The sequence below is a fragment of the Anopheles funestus genome, unplaced genomic scaffold, assembly GCF_943734845.2.
Source record: "Anopheles funestus unplaced genomic scaffold, idAnoFuneDA-416_04 scaffold_15_ctg1, whole genome shotgun sequence".
Classification (NCBI taxonomy): Eukaryota; Metazoa; Arthropoda; class Insecta; order Diptera; family Culicidae; genus Anopheles; species Anopheles funestus.
Genome location: NW_026045320.1, coordinates 150,351 through 173,795, shown reverse-complemented (window position 1 = coordinate 173,795; position 23,445 = coordinate 150,351). Strand labels below are relative to the sequence as shown.

Here is a 23,445-nt window from a genome sequence, read left to right as displayed (position 1 = left end):
GTCTTGGCTAAGGTGTCTTGGCTTATGTGTCTTAGCTAATGTGTCTTGGCTAATGTGTCTTGGCTAATGTGTCTTGGCTAATGTGTCTTGGCTAATATGTCTTGGCTAATGTTTCTTGGATAATGTGTCTTGGCTAAGGTGTCTTGGCTAATGTGTCTTGGCTAAGGTGTCTTGGCTAATGTGTCTTGGCTAAGGTGTCTCGGCTAAGGTGTCTTGGCTAATGTGTCTTGGCTAATGTGTCTTGGCTAAGGTGTCTTGGCTAAGGTGTCTTGGCTAAGGTGTCTTGGCTAATGTGTCTTGGCTAATGTGTCTTGGCTAAGGTGTCTTGGCTAAGGTGTCTTCGCTAAGGTGTCTTGGCTAATGTGTCTTGGCTAAGGTGTCTTGGCTTAGGTGTCTTGGCTAATGTGTCTCGGCTAATGTGTCTTGGCTAAGGTATCTTGGCTAAGGTGTCTTGGCTAATGTGTCTTGGCTAATGTGTCTTGGCTAAGGTGTCTTGGCTAATGTGTCTTGGCTAAGGTGTCTTGGCTAAGGTGTCTTGGCTTAGGTGTCTTGGCTAAGGTGTCTTGGCTAATGTGTCTTGGCTAAGGTGTCTTGGCTAAGGTGTCTTGGCTAATGTGTCTTGGCTAATGTGTCTTGGCTAATGTGTCTTGGCTAAGGTGTCTTGGCTAATGTGTCTTGGCTAATGTGTCTTGGCTAAGGTGTCTTGGCTTAGGTGTCTTGGCTAATGCGTCTTGGCTAAGGTGTCTTGGCTAAGGTGTCTTGGCTAAGGTGTCTTGGCTAAGGTGTCTTGGCTAAGGTGTCTTGGCTAAGGTGTCTTGGGTTATGTGTCTTAGCTTATGTGTCTTGGCTAATGTGTCTTGGCTAATGTGTCTTGGCTAATGTGTCTTGGCTAATATGTCTTGGCTAATGTGTCGTGGCTAATGTGTCTTGGCTAAGGTGTCTTGGCTTATGTGTCTTGGCTAAAGTGTCTTGGCTAATGTGTCTTGGCTAATGTGTCTTGGCTAAGGTGTCTTGGCTAAGGTGTCTTGGCTAAGGTGTCTTGGCTAATGTGTCTTGGCTAATGTGTCTTGGCTAATGTGTCTTGGCTAAGGTGTCTTGCCTAAGGTGTCTTGGCTAAGGTGTCTTGGCTAATGTGTCTTGGCTAAGGTGTCTTGGCTAAGGTGTCTTGGCTAATGTGTCTCGGATAATGTGTCTTGGCTAATGTGTCTTGGCTAAGGTGTCTTGGCTTAGGTGTCTTGGCTAAGGTGTCTTGGCTAATGTGTCTAGGCTAAGGTGTCATGGCTAATGTGTCTTGGCTAAGGTGTCTTGGCTAAGGTGTCTTGGCTAATGTGTCTTGGCTAAGGTGTCTCGGCTAATGTGTCTTGGCTAATGTGTCTTGGGTAATGTGTCTCGGCTAATGTGTCTTGGCTAAGGTTTCTCGCCTTATGTGTCTTGGCTAAGGTGTCTTGGCTAAGGTGTCTTGGCTAAGGTGTCTTGCCTAAGGTGTCTTGGCTAAGGTGTCTTGGCTAATGTGTCTTGGCTAAGGTGTCTTGGCTAAGGTGTCTTGGCTAATGTGTCTTGGCTAAGGTGTCTCGGCTAATGTGTCTTGGCTAATGTGTCTTGGGTAATGTGTCTCGGCTAATGTGTCTTGGCTAAGGTTTCTCGCCTTATGTGTCTTGGCTAAGGTGTCTTGGCTAATGTGTCTCGGCTAATGTGTCTTGGCTAAGGTGTCTTGGCTTAGGTGTCTTGCCTAAGGTGTCTTGGCTAAGGTGTCTTGGCTAAGGTGTCTTGGCTAAGGTGTCTTGGCTAATGTGTCTTGGCTAAGGTGTCTTGGCTAAGGTGTCTTGGCTAATGTGTCTTGGCTAAGGTGTCTTGGCTAAGGTGTCTTGGCTAAGGTGTCTTGGCTAAGGTGTCTTGGCTAATGTGTCTTGGCTAAGGTGTCTTGGCTAATGTGTCTTGGCTAAGGTGTATTGGCTAATGTGTCTTTGCTAATGTGTTTTGGCTAATGTGTCTTGGCTAATGTGTCTTGGCTAATGTGTCTTGGCAAAGGTGTCTTGGCTAAGGTGTCTTGGCTTAGGTGTCTTGGCTAATGCGTCTTGGCTAAGGTGTCTTGGCTAAGGTGTCTTGGCTAAGGTGTCTTGGCTAAGGTGTCTTGGCTAAGGTGTCTTGGTTAAGGTGTCTTGGCTAATGTGTCTTGGCTAATGTGTCTTGGCTAAGGTGTCTTGGCTAATGTGTCTTGGCTAATGTGTCTTGGCTAAGGTGTCTTGGCTAATGTGTCTCGGCTAATGTGTCTTGGCTAAGGTGTCTTGGCTAATGTGTCTTGGCTAATGTGTCTTGGCTAATATGTATTGGCTAATGTGTCTTGGCTAATGTGTCTTGGCTAAGGTGTCTTGGCTAAGGTGTCTCGGCTAATGTGTCTTGGCTAATGTGTCTTGGCTAATGTGTCTTGGCTAAGGTGTCTTGGCTAAGGTGTCTTGGCTAAGGTGTCTTGGCTAAGGTGTCTTGGCTAAGGTGTCTTGGCTAATGTGTCTTGGCTAAGGTGTCTTGGCTAAGGTGTCTTGGCTAATGTGTCTCGGCTAAGGTGTCTTGGCTAAGGTGTCTTGGCTAATGTGTCTTGGCTAATGCGTCTTGGCTAAGGTGTCTTGGCTAAAGTGTCTTGGCTAATGTGTCTTGGCTAATATGTCTTGGCTAATGTGTCTTGGCTAAGGTGTCTTTTCTAAGGTGTCTTGGCTAAGGTGTCTTGGCTAATGTGTCTTGGCTAAGGTGTCTTGGCTAAGGTGTCTTGGCTAATGTGTCTCGGCTAAGGTGTCTTGGCTAAGGTGTCTTGGCTAAGGTGTCTTGGCTAATGCGTCTTGGCTAAGGTGTCTTGGCTAAGGTGTCTTGGCGAAGGTGTCTTGGCTAAGGTGTCTTGGCTAAGGTGTCTTGGCTAAGGTGTCTTGGCTAAGGTGTCTTGGCTTATGTGTCTTAGCTAATCGGCCGTATCGGGGAAATCGATCGTTCCGCAAAGGTCGCCGCGGTGCACTCATTTACACTCATTTCAGCTCACGGAACCACTCAATTACACTCATTTAAACTAAAGCGCCTACTAGATTAAAGCAAACGCAAATATGTTTGAAAACAAGTGTTATACACGGCGACGACCGTTCCCATTTGCATGGAAAGAAATCCGCGACTTTTTTAGCAGCGGATTCGGGGTGCATTTTGCTTATGGTTGTGTTTAAATATTTCCACTGATGTTATAGAACATGGATGTTGTAGCAAGCTTTATGGATATTCAAAATTAAGCAAAAATATGTTTTAATTGCGAATTTTTACATGTTTTACTTAAACCCACGAAACTAAATTTCATATTTTATGTAGCTTTAGAACAATAAACAGGTTTTTTGTTTTCAGTACGCAAATGACACAAAAAGGTACCTATATCAATTCACAACGAAACTGCCTTTCAACTCGGTGCATAACTGTTTGTTCAAATACTCTCAGATAGCTGTGCTACAACATGAGTTACACCGCGCGACGACCTTTGCGGAACGATCGATTTCCCCGATACGGCCGAATGTGTCTTGGCTAATGTGTCTTGGCTAATGTGTCTTGGCTAATGTGTCTTGGCTAATATGTCTTGGCTAATGTGTCTTGGCTAATGTGTCTTGGCTAAGGTGTCTTGGCTAATGTGTCTTGGCTAAAGTGTCTTGGCTAAGGCGTCTTGGCTAATGTGTCTTGGCTAAGGTGTCTTGGCTAATGTGTCTTGGCTAATGTGTCTTGGCTAAGGTGTCTTGGCTAAGGTGTCTTGGCTAAGGTGTCTTGGCTAAGGTGTCTCGGCTAATGTGTCTTGGCTAATGTGTCTTGGCTAAGGTGTCTTGGCTAAGGTGTCTTGGCTAAGGTGTCTTGGCTAATGTGTCTTGGCTAAGGTGTCATGGCTAAGGTGTCTTGGCTAAGGTGTCTTGGCTAATGTGTCTCGGCTAATGTGTCTTGGCTAATGTGTCTTGGCTAAGGTGTCTTGGCTAAGGTGTCTTGGCTAAGGTGTCTTGGCTAATGTGTCTTGGCTAAGGTGTCATGGCTAATGTGTCTTGGCTAAGGTGTCTTGGCTAATGTGTCTTGGCTAATGTGTCTTGGCTAAGGTGTCTCGGCTAATGTGTCTTGGCTAATGTGTCTTGGCTAAGGTGTCTCGGCTAATGTGTCTTGGTTAAGGTGTCTTGGCTAATGTGTCTTGGCTAAGATGTCTTGCCTAAGGTGTCTTGGCTAATGTGTCTTGGCTAATGTGTCTTGGCTAAGGTGTCTTGGCTAATGTGTCTTGGCTAATGTGTCTCGGCTAATGTGTCTTGGCTAAGGTGTCTTTGCTAAGGTGTCTTGCCTAAGGTGTCTTGGCTAAGGTGTCTTGGCTAAGGTGTCTTGGCTAATGTGTCTTGGCTAAGGTGTCTTGGCTAAGGTGTCTTGGCTAATGTGTCTTGGCTAAGGTGTCTTGGCTAATGTGTCTTGGCTAATGTGTCTTGGCTAATGTGTCTTGGCTAAGGTGTCTTGGCTAAGGTGTCTTGGCTAATGTGTCTTGGCTAATGTGTCTTGGCTAAGGTGTCTTGGCTAAGGTGTCTTGGCTAAGGTGTCTTGGCTAATGTGTCTTGGCTAAGGTGTCATGGCTAATGTGTCTTGGCTAAGGTGTCTTGGCTAATGTGTCTTGGCTAATGTGTCTTGGCTAAGGTGTCTCGGCTAATGTGTCTTGGCTAATGTGTCTTGGCTAAGGTGTCTCGGCTAATGTGTCTTGGTTAATGTGTCTTGGCTAATGTGTCTTGGCTAAGATGTCTTGCCTAAGGTGTCTTGGCTAATGTGTCTTGGCTAAGGTGTCTTGGCTAATGTGTCTTGGCTAATGTGTCTCGGCTAATGTGTCTTGGCTAAGGTGTCTTGGCTAAGGTGTCTTGGCTAATGTGTCTTGGCTAAGGTGTCTTGGCTAAGGTGTCTTGGCTAAGGTGTCTTGGCTAATGTGTCTTGGCTAAGGTGTCTTGGCTAAGGTGTCTTGGCTAATGTGTCTTGGCTAAGGTGTCTTGGCTAAGGTGTCTTGGCTAAGGTGTCTTGGCTAATGTGTCTTGGCTAAGGTGTCTTGGCTAATGTGTCTTGGCTAAGGTGTATTGGCTAATGTGTCTTGGCTAATGTGTTTTGGCTAATGTGTCTTGGCTAATGTTTCTTGGCTAATGTGTCTTGGCTAAGGTGTCTTGGCTAAGGTGTCTTGGCTTAGGTGTCTTGGCTAATGCGTCTTGGCTAAGGTGTCTTGGCTAAGGTGTCTTGGTTAAGGTATCTTGGCTAATGTGTCTTGGCTAAGGTGTCTTGGCTTATGTGTCTTGGCTAATGTGTCTTGGCTAATGTGTTTTGGCTAAGGTGTCTTGGCTAAGGTGTCTCGGCTAATGTGTCTTGGCTAATGTGTCTTGGCTAATGTGTCTTGGCTAATATGTCTTGGCTAATGTGTCTTGGCTAATGTGTCTTGGCTAAGGTGTCTTGGCTAACGTGTCTCGGCTAATGTGTCTTGGATAATGTGTCTTGGCTAATGTGTCTTGGCTAAGGTGTCTTGGCTAATGTGTCTTGGCTAATGTGTCTTGGCTAAGGTGTCTTGGCTAATGTGTCTTGGCTAAGGTGTCTCGGCTAATGTGTCTCGGCTAATGTGTCTTGGCTAAGGTGTCTTGGTTAAGGTGTCTTGGCTAATGTGTCTTGGCTAAGGTGTCTTGGCGAAGGTGTCTTGGCTTAGGTGTCTTGGCTAATGCGTCTTGGCTAAGGTGTCTTGGCTAAGGTGTCTTGGCTAAGGTGCCTTGGCTAAGGTGTCTTGGCTAAGGTGTCTTGGCTAAGGTGTCTTGGCTAAGGTGTCTTGGCTTATGTGTCTTGGCTAATGTGTCTTGGCTAATGTGTCTTGGCTAATGTGTCTTTGCTAATATGTCTTGGCTAAGGTGTCTTGGCTAATGTGCCTTGGTTAAAGTGTCTTGGCTAAGGCGTCTTGGCTAATGTGTCTTGGCTAATGTGTCTTGGCTAAGGTGTCTTGGCTAAGGTGTCTTGGCTAAGGTGTCTTGGCTAAGGTGTCTTGGCTAATGTGTCTTGGCTAATGTGTCTTGGCTAATGTGTCTTGGCTAAGGTGTCTTGGCTAAGGTGTCTTCGCTAAGGTGTCTTGGCTAATGTGTCTTGGCTAAGGTGTCTTGGCTAAGGTGTCTTGGCTAATGTGTCTCGGCTAATGTGTCTTGGCTAATGTGTCTTGGCTAAGGTGTCTTGGCTTAGGTGTCTTGGCTAAGGTGTCTTGGCTAATGTGTCTTGGCTAAGGTGTCATGGCTAATGTGTCTTGGCTAAGGTGTCTTGGCTAATGTGTCTTGGCTAATGTGTCTTGGCTAAGGTGTCTTGGCTAAGGTGTCTTGGCTAATGTGTCTTGGCTAATGTGTCTTGGCTAATGTCTCTTGGCTAAGGTGTCTTGGCTAAGGTGTCTTGGCTAAGGTGTCTTGGCTAATGTGTCTTGGCTAATGTGTCTTGGCTAAGGTGTCTTGGCTAATGTGTCTTGGCTAAGGTGTCTTGGCTTAGGTGTCTTGGCTAAGGTGTCTTAGCTAATGTGTCTTGGCTAAGGTGTCTTGGCTAAGGTGTCTTGGCTTAGGTGTCTTGGCTAATGTGTCTTGGCTAATGTGTCTTGGCTAATGTGTCTCGGCTAAGGTGTCTTGGCTAAGGTGTCTTGGCTAAGGTGTCTTGGCTAAGGTGTCTTGGCTAAGGTGTCTTGGCTAATGTGTCTTGGTTAATGTGTCTTGGCTAAAGTGTCTTGGCTAAGGTGTCTTGGCTAAGGTGTCTTGGCTAATGTGTCTTGGCTAATGTGTCTTGGCTAATGTGTCTTGGCTAAGGTGTCTTGGCTAAGGTGTCTTGGCTAAGGTGTCTTGGCTAATGTATCTTGGCTAAGGTGTCTTTGCTAAGGTGTCTTGGCTAAGGTGTCTTGGCTAATGTGTCTTGGCTAATGTGTCTTGGCTAATGAGCCTTGACTAATGTGTCTTGGCTAATGTGTCTTGGCTAAGGTGTCTTGGCTAAGGTGTCTTGGCTAATGTGTCTTGGCTAATGTGTCTTGGCTAAGGTGTCTTGGCTAAGGTGTCTTGGCTAATGTGTCTTGGCTAAGGTGTCATGGCTAAGGTGTCTTGGCTAAGGTGTCTTGGCTAAGGTGTCTTGGCTAATGTGTCTTGGCTAAGGTGTCTTGGCTAAGGTGTCTTGGTTAAGGTGTCTTAGGTAAGGTGTCTTGGCTAATGTGTCTCGGCTAATGTGTCTTGGCTAATATGTCTTGGCTAAGGTGTCTTGGCTAAGGTGTCTTGGCTAAGGTAACTTGGCCAATGTGTCTTGGCTAAGGTGTCTCGACTTATGTTTCTTGGCTAAGGTGTCTTGGCTAATGTGTCTTGGCTAAGGTGTCTCGGCTACGGTGTCTTGGCTAATGTGTCTTGGCTAATGTGTCTTGGCTAAGGTGTCTTGGCTAATGTGTCTTGGCTAATGTGTCTTGGCTAATGTGTCTTGGCTAAGGTGTCTTGGCTAATGTGTCTTGGCTAATGTGTCTTGGCTAATGTGTCTTGGCTAAGGTGTCTTGGCTAATGTGTCTTGGCTAAGGTGTCTTGGCTAATGTGTCTTGGCTAATGTGTCTTGGCTAAGGTGTCTCGGCTAATGTGTCTTGGCTAATGTGTCTTGGCTAAGGTGTCTTGGCTAAGGTGTCTTGGCTAATGTGTCTTGGCTAATATGTCTTGGCTAAGGTGTCTTGGCTTAGGTGTCTTGGCTAATGCGTCTTGGCTAAGGTGTCTTGGCTAAGGTGTCTTGGCTAAGGTGTCTTGGCTTATGTGTCTTGGCTAAGGTGTCTTGGCTAAGGTGTCTTGGCTAATGCGTCTTGGCTAAGGTGTCTTGGCTAAGGTGTCTTGGCTAAGGTGTCTTGGCTAAGGTGTCTTGGCTAAGGTGTCTTGGCTAAGGTGTATTGGCTAATGTGTCTTGGCTAAGGTGTCTTGGCTAAGGTGTCTTGGCTAATGCGTCTTGGCTAAGGTGTCTTGGCTAAGGTGTCTTGGCTAAGGTGTCTTGGCTGAGGTGTCTTGGCTAAGGTGTCTTGGCTAAGGTGTCTTGGCTTATGTGTCTTAGCTAATGTGTCTTGGCTAATGTGTCTTGGCTAATGTGTCTTGGCTAAGGTGTCTTGGCTAATGTGTCTTGGCTAATGTGTCTTGGCTAATGTGTCTTGGCTAAGGTGTCTTGGCTAATGTGTCTTGGCTAAGGTGTCTTGGCTAATGTGTCTTGGCTAAGGTGTCTTGGCTAAGGTGTCTTGGCTAATGTGTCTTGGCTAATGTGTCTTGGCTAAGGTGTCTTGGCTAAGGTGTCTTGGCTAATGTGTCTTGGCTAATATGTCTTGGCTAAGGTGTCTTGGCTAATGTGTCTCGGCTAATGTGTCTTGGCTAATGTGTCTTGGCTAAGGTGTCTTGGCTAAGGTGTCTTGGCTAAGGTGTCTTGGCTAATGTGTCTTGGCTAAGGTGTCATGGCTAATGTGTCTTGGCTAAGGTGTCTTGGCTAATGTGTCTTGGCTAATGTGTCTTGGCTAAGGTGTCTCGGCTAATGTGTCTTGGCTAATGTGTCTTGGCTAAGGTGTCTCGGCTAATGTGTCTTGGTTAATGTGTCTTGGCTAATGTGTCTTGGCTAAGATGTCTTGCCTAAGGTGTCTTGGCTAATGTGTCTTGGCTAAGGTGTCTTGGCTAATGTGTCTTGGCTAATGTGTCTCGGCTAATGTGTCTTGGCTAAGGTGTCTTGGCTAAGGTGTCTTGGCTAATGTGTCTTGGCTAAGGTGTCTTGGCTAAGGTGTCTTGGCTAAGGTGTCTTGGCTAATGTGTCTTGGCTAAGGTGTCTTGGCTAAGGTGTCTTGGCTAATGTGTCTTGGCTAAGGTGTCTTGGCTAAGGTGTCTTGGCTAAGGTGTCTTGGCTAATGTGTCTTGGCTAATGTGTCTTGGCTAAGGTGTATTGGCTAATGTGTCTTGGCTAATGTGTTTTGGCTAATGTGTCTTGGCTAATGTGTCTTGGCTAATGTGTCTTGGCTAAGGTGTCTTGGCTAAGGTGTCTTGGCTAAGGTGTCTTGGCTTAGGTGTCTTGGCTAATGCGTCTTGGCTAAGGTGTCTTGGCTAAGGTGTCTTGGCTAAGGTGTCTTGGTTAAGGTATCTTGGCTAATGTGTCTTGGCTAAGGTGTCTTGGCTTATGTGTCTTGGCTAATGTGTCTTGGCTAATGTGTCTTGGCTAAGGTGTCTTGGCTAAGGTGTCTCGGCTAATGTGTCTTGGCTAATGTGTCTTGGCTAATGTGTCTTGGCTAATATGTCTTGGCTAATGTGTCTTGGCTAATGTGTCTTGGCTAAGGTGTCTTGGCTAAGGTGTCTCGGCTAATGTGTCTTGGATAATGTGTCTTGGCTAATGTGTCTTGGCTAAGGTGTCTTGGCTAATGTGTCTTGGCTAAGGTGTCTTGGCTAATGTGTCTTGGCTAAGGTGTCTCGGCTAATGTGTCTTGGCTAATGTGTCTTGGCTAATGTGTCTTGGCTAAGGTGTCTTGGTTAAGGTGTCTTGGCTAATGTGTCTTGGCTAAGGTGTCTTGGCGAAGGTGTCTTGGCTTAGGTGTCTTGGCTAATGCGTCTTGGCTAAGGTGTCTTGGCTAAGGTGTCTTGGCTAAGGTGCCTTGGCTAAGGTGTCTTGGCTAAGGTGTCTTGGCTAAGGTGTCTTGGCTAAGGTGTCTTGGCTTATGTGTCTTGGCTAATGTGTCTTGGCTAATGTGTCTTGGCTAATGTGTCTTTGCTAATATGTCTTGGCTAAGGTGTCTTGGCTAATGTGCCTTGGTTAAAGTGTCTTGGCTAAGGCGTCTTGGCTAATGTGTCTTGGCTAATGTGTCTTGGCTAAGGTGTCTTGGCTAATGTGTCTTGGCTAAGGTGTCTTGGCTAAGGTGTCTTGGCTAATGTGTCTTGGCTAATGTGTCTTGGCTAATGTGTCTTGGCTAAGGTGTCTTGGCTAAGGTGTCTTCGCTAAGGTGTCTTGGCTAATGTGTCTTGGCTAAGGTGTCTTGGCTAAGGTGTCTTGGCTAATGTGTCTCGGCTAATGTGTCTTGGCTAATGTGTCTTGGCTAAGGTGTCTTGGCTTAGGTGTCTTGGCTAAGGTGTCTTGGCTAATGTGACTTGGCTAAGGTGTCATGGCTAATGTGTCTTGGCTAAGGTGTCTTGGCTAATGTGTCTTGGCTAATGTGTCTTGGCTAAGGTGTCTTGGCTAAGGTGTCTTGGCTAATGTGTCTTGGCTAATGTGTCTTGGCTAATGTCTCTTGGCTAAGGTGTCTTGGCTAAGGTGTCTTGGCTAAGGTGTCTTGGCTAATGTGTCTTGGCTAATGTGTCTTGGCTAAGGTGTCTTGGCTAATGTGTCTTGGCTAAGGTGTCTTGGCTAAGGTGTCTTGGCTAAGGTGTCTTAGCTAATGTGTCTTGGCTAAGGTGTCTTGGCTAAGGTGTCTTGGCTTAGGTGTCTTGGCTAATGTGTCTTGGCTAATGTGTCTTGGCTAATGTGTCTTGGCTAATGTGTCTCGGCTAAGGTGTCTTGGCTAAGGTGTCTTGGCTAAGGTGTCTTGGCTAATGTGTCTTGGCTAAGGTGTCTTGGCTAAGGTGTCTCGGCTAATGTGTCTTGGCTAAGGTGTCTTGGCTAAGGTGTCTTGGCTAATGTGTCTTGGCTAATGTGTCTTGGCTAATGTGTCTTGGCTAAGGTGTCTTGGCTAAGGTGTCTTGGCTAAGGTGTCTTGGCTAAGGTGTCTTGGCTAATGTATCTTGGCTAAGGTGTCTTGGCTAAGGTGTCTTAGCTAAGGTGTCTTGGCTAATGTGTCTTGGCTAATGTGTCTTGGCTAATGAGCCTTGACTAATGTGTCTTGGCTAATGTGTGTTGGCTAAGGTGTCTTGGCTAAGGTGTCTTGGCTTAGGTGTCTTGGCTAATGCGTCTTGGCTAAGGTGTCTTGGCTAAGGTGTCTTGGCTAAGGTGTCTTGGTTAAGGTATCTTGGCTAATGTGTCTTGGCTAAGGTGTCTTGGCTTATGTGTCTTGGCTAATGTGTCTTGGCTAATGTGTCTTGGCTAAGGTTTCTTGGCTAAGGTGTCTCGGCTAATGTGTCTTGGCTAATGTGTCTTGGCTAATGTGTCTTGGCTAATATGTCTTGGCTAATGTGTCTTGGCTAATGTGTCTTGGCTAAGGTGTCTTGGCTAAGGTGTCTCGGCTAATGTGTCTTGGATAATGTGTCTTGGCTAATGTGTCTTGGCTAAGGTGTCTTGGCTAATGTGTCTTGGCTAAGGTGTCTTGGCTAATGTGTCTTGGCTAAGGTGTCTCGGCTAATGTGTCTTGGCTAATGTGTCTTGGCTAATGTGTCTTGGCTAAGGTGTCTTGGTTAAGGTGTCTTGGCTAATGTGTCTTGGCTAAGGTGTCTTGGCGAAGGTGTCTTGGCTTAGGTGTCTTGGCTAATGCGTCTTGGCTAAGGTGTCTTGGCTAAGGTGTCTCGGCTAATGTGTCTTGGCTAAGGTGTCTTGGCTAATGTGTCTTGGCTAATGTGTCTTGGCTAATGTGTCTTGGCTAATATGTCTTGGCTAATGTGTCTTGGCTAATGTGTCTTGGCTAAGGTGTCTTGGCTAAGGTGTCTCGGCTAATGTGTCTTGGATAATGTGTCTTGGCTAATGTGTCTTGGCTAAGGTGTCTCGGCTAATGTGTCTTGGCTAAGGTGTCTTGGCTAATGTGTTTTGGCTAAGGTGTCTTGGCTAATGTGTCTTGGCTAAGGTGTCTTGGCTAATGTGTCTTGGCTAATGTGTCTTGGCTAATGTGTCTTGGCTAAGGTGTCTTGGTTAAGGTGTCTTGGCTAATGTGTCTTGGCTAAGGTGTCTTGGCGAAGGTGTCTTGGCTTAGGTGTCTTGGCTAATGCGTCTTGGCTAAGGTGTCTTGGCTAAGGTGTCTTGGCTAAGGTGTCTTAGCTAATGTGTCTTGGCTAAGGTGTCTTGGCTAATGTGTCTTGGCTTAGGTGTCTTGGCTAATGTGTCTTGGCTAATGTGTCTTGGCTAATGTGTCTTGGCTAATGTGTCTCGGCTAAGGTGTCTTGGCTAAGGTGTCTTGGCTAAGGTGTCTTGGCTAAGGTGTCTTGGCTAATGTGTCTTGGCTAAGGTGTCTTGGCTAAGGTGTCTCGGCTAATGTGTCTTGGCTAAGGTGTCTTGGCTAAGGTGTCTTGGCTAATGTGTCTTGGCTAATGTGTCTTGGCTAAGGTGTCTTGGCTAATGTGTCTTGGCTAAGGTGTCTTGGCTAAGGTGTCTTGGCTAAGGTGTCTTAGCTAATGTGTCTTGGCTAAGGTGTCTTGGCTAAGGTGTCTTGGCTAAGGTGTCTTGGCTAATGTATCTTGGCTAATGTGTCTTGGCTAAGGTGTCTCGGCTAATGTGTCTTGGCTAATGTGTCTTGGCTAAGGTGTCTCGGCTAATGTGTCTTGGTTAATGTGTCTTGGCTAATGTGTCTTGGCTAAGATGTCTTCCCTAAGGTGTCTTGGCTAATGTGTCTTGGCTAAGGTGTCTTGGCTAATGTGTCTTGGCTAATGTGTCTCGGCTAATGTGTCTTGGCTAAGGTGTCTTGGCTAAGGTGTCTTGGCTAATGTGTCTTGGCTAAGGTGTCTTGGCTAAGGTGTCTTGGCTAAGGTGTCTTGGCTAATGTGTCTTGGCTAAGGTGTCTTGGCTAAGGTGTCTTGGCTAATGTGTCTTGGCTAAGGTGTCTTGGCTAAGGTGTCTTGGCTAAGGTGTCTTGGCTAATGTGTCTTGGCTAAGGTGTCTTGGCTAATGTGTCTTGGCTAAGGTGTATTGGCTAATGTGTCTTGGCTAATGTGTTTTGGCTAATGTGTCTTGGCTAATGTGTCTTGGCTAATGTGTCTTGGCTAAGGTGTCTTGGCTAAGGTGTCTTGGCTTAGGTGTCTTGGCTAATGCGTCTTGGCTAAGGTGTCTTGGCTAAGGTGTCTTGGCTAAGGTGTCTTGGTTAAGGTATCTTGGCTAATGTGTCTTGGCTAATGTGTCTTGGCTAATATGTCTTGGCTAATGTGTCTTGGCTAATGTGTCTTGGCTAAGGTGTCTTGGCTAAGGTGTCTCGGCTAATGTGTCTTGGCTAATGTGTCTTGGCTAATGTGTCTTGGCTAAGGTGTCTTGGCTAATGTGTCTTGGCTAAGGTGTCTTGGCTAATGTGTCTTGGCTAAGGTGTCTCGGCTAATGTGTCTTGGCTAATGTGTCTTGGCTAATGTGTCTTGGCTAAGGTGTCTTGGTTAAGGTGTCTTGGCTAATGTGTCTTGGCTAAGGTGTCTTGGCGAAGGTGTCTTGGCTTAGGTGTCTTGGCTAATGCGTCTTGGCTAAGATGTCTTGGCTAAGGTGTCTTGGCTAAGGTGTCTTGGCTTAGGTGTCTTGGCTAAGGTGTCTTGGCTAAGGTGTCTTGGCTAAGGTGTCTTGGCTTATGTGTCTTGGCTAATGTGTCTTGGCTAATGTGTCTTGGCTAATGTGTCTTTGCTAATATGTCTTGGCTAAGGTGTCTTGGCTAATGTGCCTTGGTTAAAGTGTCTTGGCTAAGGCGTCTTGGCTAATGTGTCTTGGCTAATGTGTCTTGGCTAAGGTGTCTTGGCTAAGGTGTCTTGGCTAAGGTGTCTTGGCTAAGGTGTCTTGGCTAATGTGTCTTGGCTAATGTGTCTTGGCTAATGTGTCTTGGCTAAGGTGTCTTGGCTAAGGTGTCTTCGCTAAGGTGTCTTGGCTAATGTGTCTTGGCTAAGGTGTCTTGGCTAAGGTGTCTTGGCTAATGTGTCTCGGCTAATGTGTCTCGGCTAATGTGTCTTGGCTAAGGTGTCTTGGCTTAGGTGTCTTGGCTAAGGTGTCTTGGCTAATGTGTCTTGGCTAAGGTGTCATGGCTAATGTGTCTTGGCTAAGGTGTCTTGGCTAATGTGTCTTGGCTAATGTGTCTTGGCTAAGGTGTCTTGGCTAAGGTGTCTTGGCTAATGTGTCTTGGCTAATGTGTCTTGGCTAATGTCTCTTGGCTAAGGTGTCTTGGCTAAGGTGTCTTGGCTAAGGTGTCTTGGCTAATGTGTCTTGGCTAATGTGTCTTGGCTAAGGTGTCTTGGCTAATGTGTCTTGGCTAAGGTGTCTTGGCTAAGGTGTCTTGGCTAAGGTGTCTTAGCTAATGTGTCTTGGCTAAGGTGTCTTGGCTAAGGTGTCTTGGCTTAGGTGTCTTGGCTAATGTGTCTTGGCTAATGTGTCTTGGCTAATGTGTCTTGGCTAATGTGTCTCGGCTAAGGTGTCTTGGCTAAGGTGTCTTGGCTAAGGTGTCTTGGCTAAGGTGTCTTGGCTAATGTGTCTTGGCTAAGGTGTCTTGGCTAAGGTGTCTCGGCTAAGGTGTCTTGGCTAAGGTGTCTTGGCTAAGGTGTCTTGGCTAATGTGTCTTGGCTAATGTGTCTTGGCTAAGGTGTCTTGGCTAAGGTGTCTTGGCTAAGGTGTCTTGGCTAATGTGTCTTGGCTAAGGTGTCATGGCTAAGGTGTCTTGGCTAAGGTGTCTTGGCTAATGTGTCTTGGCTAATGTGTCTTGGCTAAGGTGTCTTGGCTAAGGTGTCTTGGTTAAGGTGTCTTAGGTAAGGTGTCTTGGCTAATGTGTCTCGGCTAATGTGTCTTGGCTAATATGTCTTGGCTAAGGTGTCTTGGCTAAGGTGTCTTGGCTAAGGTATCTTGGCTAATGTGTCTTGGCTAAGGTGTCTCGACTAATGTTTCTTGGCTAAGGTGTCTTGGCTAATGTGTCTTGGCTAAGGTGTCTCGGCTACGGTGTCTTGGCTAATGTGTCTTGGCTAATGTGTCTTGGCTAAGGTGTCTTGGCTAATGTGTCTTGGCTAATGTGTCTTGGCTAATGTGTCTTGGCTAAGGTGTCTTGGCTAATGTGTCTTGGCTAATGTGTCTTGGCTAATGTGTCTTGGCTAAGGTGTCTTGGCTAATGTGTCTTGGCTAAGGTGTCTTGGCTAATGTGTCTTGGCTAATGTGTCTTGGCTAAGGTGTCTCGGCTAATGTGTCTTGGCTAATGTGTCTTGGCTAAGGTGTATTGGCTAAGGTGTCTTGGCTAATGTGTCTTGACTAATATGTCTTGGCTAAGGTGTCTTGGCTTAGGTGTCTCGGCTAATGCGTCTTGGCTAAGGTGTCTTGGCTAAGGTGTCTTGGCTAAGGTGTCTTGGCTTATGTGTCTTGGCTAAGGTGTCTTGGCTAAGGTGTCTTGGCTAATGCGTCTTGGCTAAGGTGTCTTGGCTAAGGTGTCTTGGCTAAGGTGTCTTGGCTAAGGTGTCTTGGCTAAGGTGTCTTGGCTAATGTGTCTTGGCTAAGGTGTCTTGGCTAAGGTGTCTTGGCTAATGCGTCTTGGCTAAGGTGTCTTGGCTAAGGTGTCTTGGCTAAGGTGTCTTGGCTAAGGTGTCTTGGCTAAGGTGTCTTGGCTAAGGTGTCTTGGCTAAGGTGTCTTGGCTAAGGTGTCTTGGCTAAGGTGTCATGGCTTATGTGTCTTAGCTAATGTGTCTTGGCTAATGTGTCTTGGCTAATGTGTCTTGGCTAAGGTGTCTTGGCTAATGTGTCTTGGCTAATGTGTCTTGGCTAATGTGTCTTGGCTAAGGTGTCTTGGCTAATGTGTCTTGGCTAAGGTGTCTTGGCTAATGTGTCTTGGCTAAGGTGTCTTGGCTAAGGTGTCTTGGCTAATGTGTCTTGGCTAATGTGTCTTGGCTAAGGTGTCTTGGCTAAGGTGTCTTGGCTAATGTGTCTTGGCTAATATGTCTTGGCTAAGGTGTCTTGGCTTAGGTGTCTTGGCTAATGCGTCTTGGCTAAGGTGTCTTGGCTAAGGTGTCTTGGCTAAGGTGTCTTGGCTTATGTGTCTTGGCTAAGGTGTCTTGGCTAAGGTGTCTTGGCTAAGGTGTCTTGGCTAAGGTGTCTTGGCTAAGGTGTCTTGGCTAATGTGTCTCGGCTAAGGTGTCTTGGCTAAGGTGTCTTGGCTAATGTGTCTTGGCTAAGGTGTCTTGGCTAATGTGTCTTGGCTAATGTGTCTTGGCTAATGTGTCTTGGCTAAGGTGTCTTGGCTAATGTGTCTTGGCTAATGTGTCTTGGCTAATGTGTCTTGGCTAAGGTGTCTTGGCTAATGTGTCTTGGCTAAGGTGTCTTGGCTAATGTGTCTTGGCTAATGTGTCTTGGCTAAGGTGTCTCGGCTAATGTGTCTTGGCTAATGTGTCTTGGCTAAGGTGTCTTGGCTAAGGTGTCTTGGCTAATGTGTCTTGGCTAATATGTCTTGGCTAAGGTGTCTTGGCTTAGGTGTCTTGGCTAATGCGTCTTGGCTAAGGTGTCTTGGCTAAGGTGTCTTGGCTAAGGTGTCTTGGCTTATGTGTCTTGGCTAAGGTGTCTTGGCTAAGGTGTCTTGGCTAATGCGTCTTGGCTAAGGTGTCTTGGCTAAGGTGTCTTGGCTAAGGTGTCTTGGCTAAGGTGTCTTGGCTAATGTGTCTTGGCTAAGGTGTATTGGCTAATGTGTCTTGGCTAAGGTGTCTTGGCTTATGTGTCTTAGCTAATGTGTCTTGGCTAATGTGTCTTGGCTAATGTGTCTTGGCTAATGTGTCTTGGCTAATATGTCTTGGCTAATGTGTCTTGGCTTAGGTGTCTTGGCTAATGTGTCTTGGCTAAGGTGTCTTGGCTAATGTGTCTTGGCTAAGGTGTCTCGGCTAAGGTGTTTTTGCTAATGTGTCTTGGCTAAGGTGTTTTGGCTAAGGTGTCTTGGCTAATGTGTCTTGGCTAAGGTGTCTTGGCTAAGGTGTCTTGGCTAAGGTGTCTTGGCTAAGGTGTCTTGGCTAAGGTGTCTTGGCTAAGGTGTCTTGGCTAAGGTGTCTTGGCTAATGTGTCTTGGCTTATGTGTCTTAGCTAATGTGTCTTGGCTAATGTGTCTTGGCTAAGGTGTCTTGGCTAAGGTGTCTTGGCTAATGTGTCTTGGCTAATATGTCTTGGCTAATATGTCTTGGCTAAGGTGTCTTGGCTTAGGTGTCTTGGCTAATGCGTCTTGGCTAAGGTGTCTTGGCTAAGGTGTCTTGGCTAAGGTGTCTTGGCTTATGTGTCTTGGCTAAAGTGTCTTGGCTAAGGTGTCTTGGCTAATGCGTCTTGGCTAAGGTGTCTTGGCTAAGGTGTCTTGGCTAAGGTGTCTTGGCTAAGGTGTCTTGGCTAAGGTGTCTTGGCTAAGGTGTCTTGGCTAAGGTGTCTTGGCTAAGGTGTCTTGGCTTATGTGTCTTAGCTAATGTGTCTTGGCTAATGTGTCTTGGCTAATGTGTCTTGGCTAATGTGTCTTGGCTAATATGTCTTGGCTAATGTGTCTTGGCTAAGGTGTCTTGGCTAAGGTGTCTTGGCTAAGGTGTCTTGGCTAAGGTGTCTTGGCTAAGGTGTCTTGGCTAAGGTGTCTTGGCTAAGGTGTCTTGGCTTATGTGTCTTGGCTAAGGTGTCTTGGCTAAGGTGTCTTGGCTAAGGTGTCTTGGCTAATGTGTCTTGGCTAATGTGTCTTGGCTAATGTGTCTTGGCTAATATGTCTTGGCTAATGTGTCTTGGCTAATGTGTCTTGGCTAAGGTGTCTTGGCTAAGGTGTCTTGGCTAAAGTGTCTTGGCTAAGGTGTCTTGGCTAATGCGTCTTGGCTAAGGTGTCTTGGCTAAGGTGTCTTGGCTAAGGTGTCTTGGCTAAGGTGTCTTGGCTAAAGTGTCTTGGCTAAGGTGTCTTGGCTAATGCGTCTTGGCTAAGGTGTCTTGGCTAAGGTGTCTTGGCTAAGGTGTCTTGGCTAAGGTGTCTTGGCTAAGGTGTCTTGGCTAAGGTGTCTTGGCTTATGTGTCTTGGCTAAGGTGTCTTGGCTAAGGTGTCTTGGCTAAGGTGTCTTGGCTAAGGTGTCTTGGCTAAGGTGTCTTGGCTAAGGTGTCTTGGCTTATGTGTCTTAGCTAATGTGTCTTGGCTAATGTGTCTTGGCTAATGTGTCTTGGCTAATATGTCTTGGCTAAGGTGTCTTGGCTAAGGTGTCTTGGCTAATGCGTCTTGGCTAAGGTGTCTTGGCTAAGGTGTCTTGGCTAAGGTGTCTTGGCTAAGGTGTCTTGGCTAAAGTGTCTTGGCTAAGGTGTCTTGGCTAATGCGTCTTGGCTAATGTGTCTTGGCTAAGGTGTCTTGGCTAAGGTGTCTTGGCTAAGGTGTCTTGGCTAAGGTGTCTTGGCTTATGTGTCTTGGCTAATGTGTCTTGGCTAATGTGTCTTGGCTAATGTGTCTTGGCTAATATGTCTTGGCTAATGTGTCTTGGCTAATGTGTCTTGGCTAAGGTGTCTTGGCTAATGTGTCTTGGCTAAAGTGTCTTGGCTAAGGCGTCTTGGCTAATGTGTCTTGGCTAATGTGTCTTGGCTAAGGTGTCTTGGCTAAGGTGTCTTGGCTAAGGTGTCTTGGCTAATGTGTCTTGGCTAATGTGTCTTGGCTAATGTGTCTTGGCTAAGGCGTCTTGCCTAAGGTGTCTTGGCTAAGGTGTCTTGGCTAATGTGTCTTGGCTAATGTGTCTTGGCTAAGGTGTCTTGGCTAATGTGTCTCGGCTTATGTGTCTTGGCTAATGTGTCTTGGCTAAGGTGTCTTGGCTTAGGTGTCTTGGCTAAGGTGTCTTGGCTAATGTGTCTAGGCTAAGGAGTCATGGCTAATGTGTCTTGGCTAAGGTGTCTTGGCTAATGTGTCTTGGCTAATGTGTCTTGGGTAATGTGTCTCGGCTAATGTGTCTTGGCTAAGGTGTCTCGCCTTATGTGTCTTGGCTAAGGTGTCTTGGCTAAGGTGTCTTGGCTAAGGTGTCTTGCCTAAGGTGTCTTGGCTAAGGTGTCTTGGCTAAGGTGTCTTGGCTAAGGTGTCTTGGCTAAGGTGTCTTGGCTAAGGTGTCATGGCCAATGTGTCTTGGCTAATGTGTCTTGGCTAATGTGTCTTGGCTAATGTGTCTCGGCTAATGTGTCTTGGCTAAGGTGTCTTGGCTTAGGTGTCTTGCCTAAGGTGTCTTGGCTAAGGTGTCTTGGCTAAGGTGTCTTGGCTAATGTGTCTTGGCTAAGGTGTCTTGGCTAAGGTGTCTTGGCTAATGTGTCTTGGCTAAGGTGTCTTGGCTAAGGTGTCTTGGCTAAGGTGTCTTGGCTAATGTGTCTTGGCTAAGGTGTCTTGGCTAATGTGTCTTGGCTAAGGTGTATTGGCTAATGTGTCTTTGCTAATGTGTTTTGGCTAATGTGTCTTGGCTAATGTGTCTTGGCTAATGTGTCTTGGCTAAGGTGTCTTGGCTAAGGTGTCTTGGCTTAGGTGTCTTGGCTAATGCGTCTTGACTAATGCGTCTTGGCTAAGGTGTCTTGGCTAAGGTGTCTTGGCTAAGTTGTCTTGGCTAAGGTGTCTTGGTTAAGGTGTCTTGGCTAATGTGTCTTGGCTAATGTGTCTTGGCTAAGGTGTCTTGGCTAATGTGTCTTGGCTAATGTGTCTTGGCTAAGGTGTCTTGGCTAATGTGTCTCGGCTAATGTGTCTTGGCTAAGGTGTCTTGGCTAATGTGTCTTGGCTAATGTGTCTTGGCTAATATGTATTGGCTAATGTGTCTTGGCTAATGTGTCTTGGCTAAGGTGTCTTGGCTAAGGTGTCTCGGCTAATGTGTCTTGGCTAATGTGTCTTGGCTAATGTGTCTTGGCTAAGGTGTCTTGGCTAATGTGTCTTGGCTAAGGTGTCTTGGCTAATGTGTCTTGGCTAATGCGTGTTGGCTAAGGTGTCTTGGCTAAGGTGTCTTGGCGAAGGTGTCTTGGCTAAGGTGTCTTGGCTAAGGTGTCTTGGCTAAGGTGTCTTGGCTAAGGTGTCTTGGCTAATGTGTCTTGGCTAATGTGTCTTGGCTAATGTGTCTTGGCTAATATGTCTTGGCTAATGTGTCTTGGCTAATGTGTCTTGGCTAAGGTGTCTTGGCTAATGTGTCTTGGCTAAAGTGTCTTGGCTAAGGCGTCTTGGCTAATGTGTCTTGGCTAAGGTGTCTTGGCTAATGTGTCTTGGCTAATGTGTCTTGGCTAAGGTGTCTTGGCTAAGGTGTCTTGGCTAATGTGTCTTGGCTAATGTGTCTCGGCTAATGTGTCTTTGCTAATGTGTCTTGGCTAAGGTGTCTTGGCTAAGGTGTCTTGGCTAAGGTGTCTTGGCTAATGTGTCTTGGCTAAGGTGTCATGGCTAAGGTGTCTTGGCTAAGGTGTCTTGGCTAATGTGTCTCGGCTAATGTGTCTTGGCTAATGTGTCTTGGCTAAGGTGTCTTGGCTAAGGTGTCTTGGCTAATGTGTCTTGGCTAAGGTGTCATGGCTAATGTGTCTTGGCTAAGGTGTCTTGGCTAATGTGTCTTGGCTAATGTGTCTTGGCTAAGGTGTCTCGGCTAATGTGTCTTGGCTAATGTGTCTTGGCTAAGGTGTCTCGGCTAATGTGTCTTGGTTAATGTGTCTTGGCTAATGTGTCTTGGCTAAGATGTCTTGCCTAAGGTGTCTTGGCTAATGTGTCTTGGCTAAGGTGTCTTGGCTAAGGTGTCTTGGCTAATGTGTCTTGGCTAATGTGTCTCGGCTAATGTGTCTTGGCTAAGGTGTCTTGGCTAATGTGTCTTGCCTAAGGTGTCTTGGCTAAGGTGTCTTGGCTAAGGTGTCTTGGCTAAGGTGTCTTGGCTAATGTGTCTTGGCTAAGGTGTCTTGGCTAAGGTGTCTTGGCTAATGTGTCTTGGCTAAGGTGTCTTGGCTAATGTGTCTTGGCTAATGTGTCTTGGCTAAGGTGTCTTGGCTAAGGTGTCTTGGCTAAGGTGTCTTGGCTAATGTGTCTCGGCTAATGTGTCTTGGCTAATGTTTCTTGGCTAAGGTGCTTTGGCTAAGGTGTCTTGGCTAAGGTGTCTTGGCTAATGTGTCTTGGCTAAGGTGTCATGGCTAATGTGTCTTGGCTAAGGTGTCTTGGCTAATGCGTCTTGGCTAATGTGTCTTGGCTAAGGTGTCTCGGCTAATGTGTCTTGGCTAATGTGTCTTGGCTAAGGTGTCTCGGCTAATGTGTCTTGGTTAATGTGTCTTGGCTAATGTGTCTTGGCTAAGATGTCTTGCCTAAGGTGTCTTGGCTAATGTGTCTTGGCTAATGTGTCTTGGCTAAGGTGTCTTGGCTAATGTGTCTTGGCTAATGTGTCTCGGCTAATGTGTCTTGGCTAAGGTGTCTTGGCTAAGGTGTCTTGCCTAAGGTGTCTTGGCTAAGGTGTCTTGGCTAAGGTGTCTTGGCTAAGGTGTCTTGGCTAATGTGTCTTGGCTAAGGTGTCTTGGCTAAGGTGTCTTGGCTAATGTGTCTTGGCTAAGGTGTCTTGGCTAAGGTGTCTTGGCTAAGGTGTCTTGGCTAATGTGTCTTGGCTAAGGTGTCTTGGCTAATGTGTCTTGGCTAAAGTGTATTGGCTAATGTGTCTTGGCTAATGTGTTTTGGCTAATGTGTCTTGGCTAATGTGTCTTGGCTAATGTGTCTTGGCCAAGGTGTCTTGGCTAAGGTGTCTTGGCTTAGGTGTCTTGGCTAATGCGTCTTGGCTAATGTGTCTTGGCTAAGGTGTCTTGGCTAAGGTGTCTTGGCTAAGGTGTCTTGGCTAATGTGTCTTGGCTAAGGTGTCTTGGCTTATGTGTCTTGGCTAATGTGTCTTGGCTAATGTGTCTTGGCTAATGTGTCTTGGCTAAGGTGTCTTGGCTAAGGTGTCTCGGCTAATGTGTCTTGGCTAATGTGTCTTGGCTAATGTGTCTTGGCTAATGTGTCTTGGCTAATATGTCTTGGCTAATGTGTCTTGGCTAATGTGTCTTGGCTAAGGTGTCTTGGCTAAGGTGTCTCGGCTAATGTGTCTTGGATAATGTGTCTTGGCTAATGTGTCTTGGCTAAGGTGTCTTGGCTAATGTGTCTTGGCTAAGGTGTCTTGGCTAATGTGTCTTGGCTAAGGTGTCTCGGCTAATGTGTCTTGGCTAATGTGTCTTGGCTAATGTGTCTTGGCTAAGGTGTCTTGGTTAAGGTGTCTTGGCTAATGTGTCTTGGCTAAGGTGTCTTGGCGAAGGTGTCTTGGCTTAGGTGTCTTGGCTAATGCGTCTTGGCTAAGGTGTCTTGGCTAAGGTGTCTTGGCTAAGGTGCCTTGGCTAAGGTGTCTTGGCTAATGTGTCTTGGCTAATATGTCTTGGCTAATGTGTCTTGGCTAATGTGTCTTGGCTAAGGTGTCTTGGCTAATGTGTCTTGGCTAATGTGTCTTGGCTAAGGCGTCTTGGCTAATGTGTCTTGGCTAAGGTGTCTTGGCTAAGGTGTCTTGGCTAAGGTGTCTTGGCTAAGGTGTCTTGGCTAAGGTGTCTTGGCTTATGTGTCTTGGCTAAGGTGTCTTGGCTAAGGTGTCTTGGCTAATGCGTCTTGGCTAAGGTGTCTTGGCTAAGGTGTCTTGGCTAAGGTGTCTTGGCTAAGGTGTCTTGGCTAAGGTGTCTTGGCTAAGGTGTCTTGGCTTATGTGTCTTAGCTAATGTGTCTTGGCTAATGTGTCTTGGCTAATGTGTCTTGGCTAATGTGTCTTGGCTAATATGTCTTGGCTAATGTTTCTTGGATAATGTGTCTTGGCTAAGGTGTCTTGGCTAATGTGTCTTGGCTAAGGTGTCTTGGCTAATGTGTCTTGGCTAAGGTGTCTCGGCTAAGGTGTCTTGGCTAATGTGTCTTGGCTAAGGTGTCTTGGCTAAGGTGTCTTGGCTAATGTGTCTTGGCTAATGTGTCTTGGCTAATGTGTCTTGGCTAAGGTGTCTTGGCTAAGGTGTCTTCGCTAAGGTGTCTTGGCTAATGTGTCTTGGCTAAGGTGTCTTGGCTTAGGTGTCTTGGCTAATGTGTCTCGGCTAATGTGTCTTGGCTAAGGTATCTTGGCTAAGGTGTCTTTTTTTTTTTTTTTTTTTTTTTTTTTTTTTTTTTTTTTTTTGTTAACGGGGAGGGAACCTTCAAAAGGTACCCACCTCGAAGGGCGGCTTGCGGCTACAAACCAGTCCCTCCGAGATGGGTTATGTGGGATTCATCGTGACGCTGGGCCCGAGAAGCGGACCCGGCAGCCGATGGGACCCTAACTAAACCACTCCTCGACCTGATCCGAACCCTGCCGATGCGCTTGATGTGCGTAGTACTCCATGCAGGAACGTTTGTGCGATGCACCCATCCTGTTGACGCGCTGCTGCTTTCCAATGCTGCTACTGCGTCATCCGTCCTAGTTGTCTCAGCTGCTGCTGCTGCTTCGTGCCTTCCTTCCGCTGCTGCTGCTTAATTCCGCCCGTCCGTAGCCGCTACTTCCGGTGGGGTCTAGCTCCTGCTGCTGCTCTGGTTACTCGTTGCTGCTGCTGCTGCTTCCGTTGTCGTCATCCTTTGGTGCGGTTACGGCGGTAGCTGTTGCTGTCCCGTTTGTTCCGTGTTCCG

The 23,445-nt window shown here is 46.6% G+C and overlaps 1 long non-coding RNA gene across 1 annotated transcript; it reads left to right on the top strand.

The window, feature by feature from the left end:
- Positions 1–415: 415 nt before the first annotated feature.
- LOC125774377 (uncharacterized) lies at positions 416–22,891 on the top strand. The gene is made up of 3 exons (XR_007420862.1): positions 416–446; positions 6,114–6,883; positions 22,844–22,891. It is a non-coding gene; the product is annotated as an uncharacterized LOC125774377 (long non-coding RNA).
- The last annotated feature ends 554 nt before the right edge of the window (positions 22,892–23,445 follow it).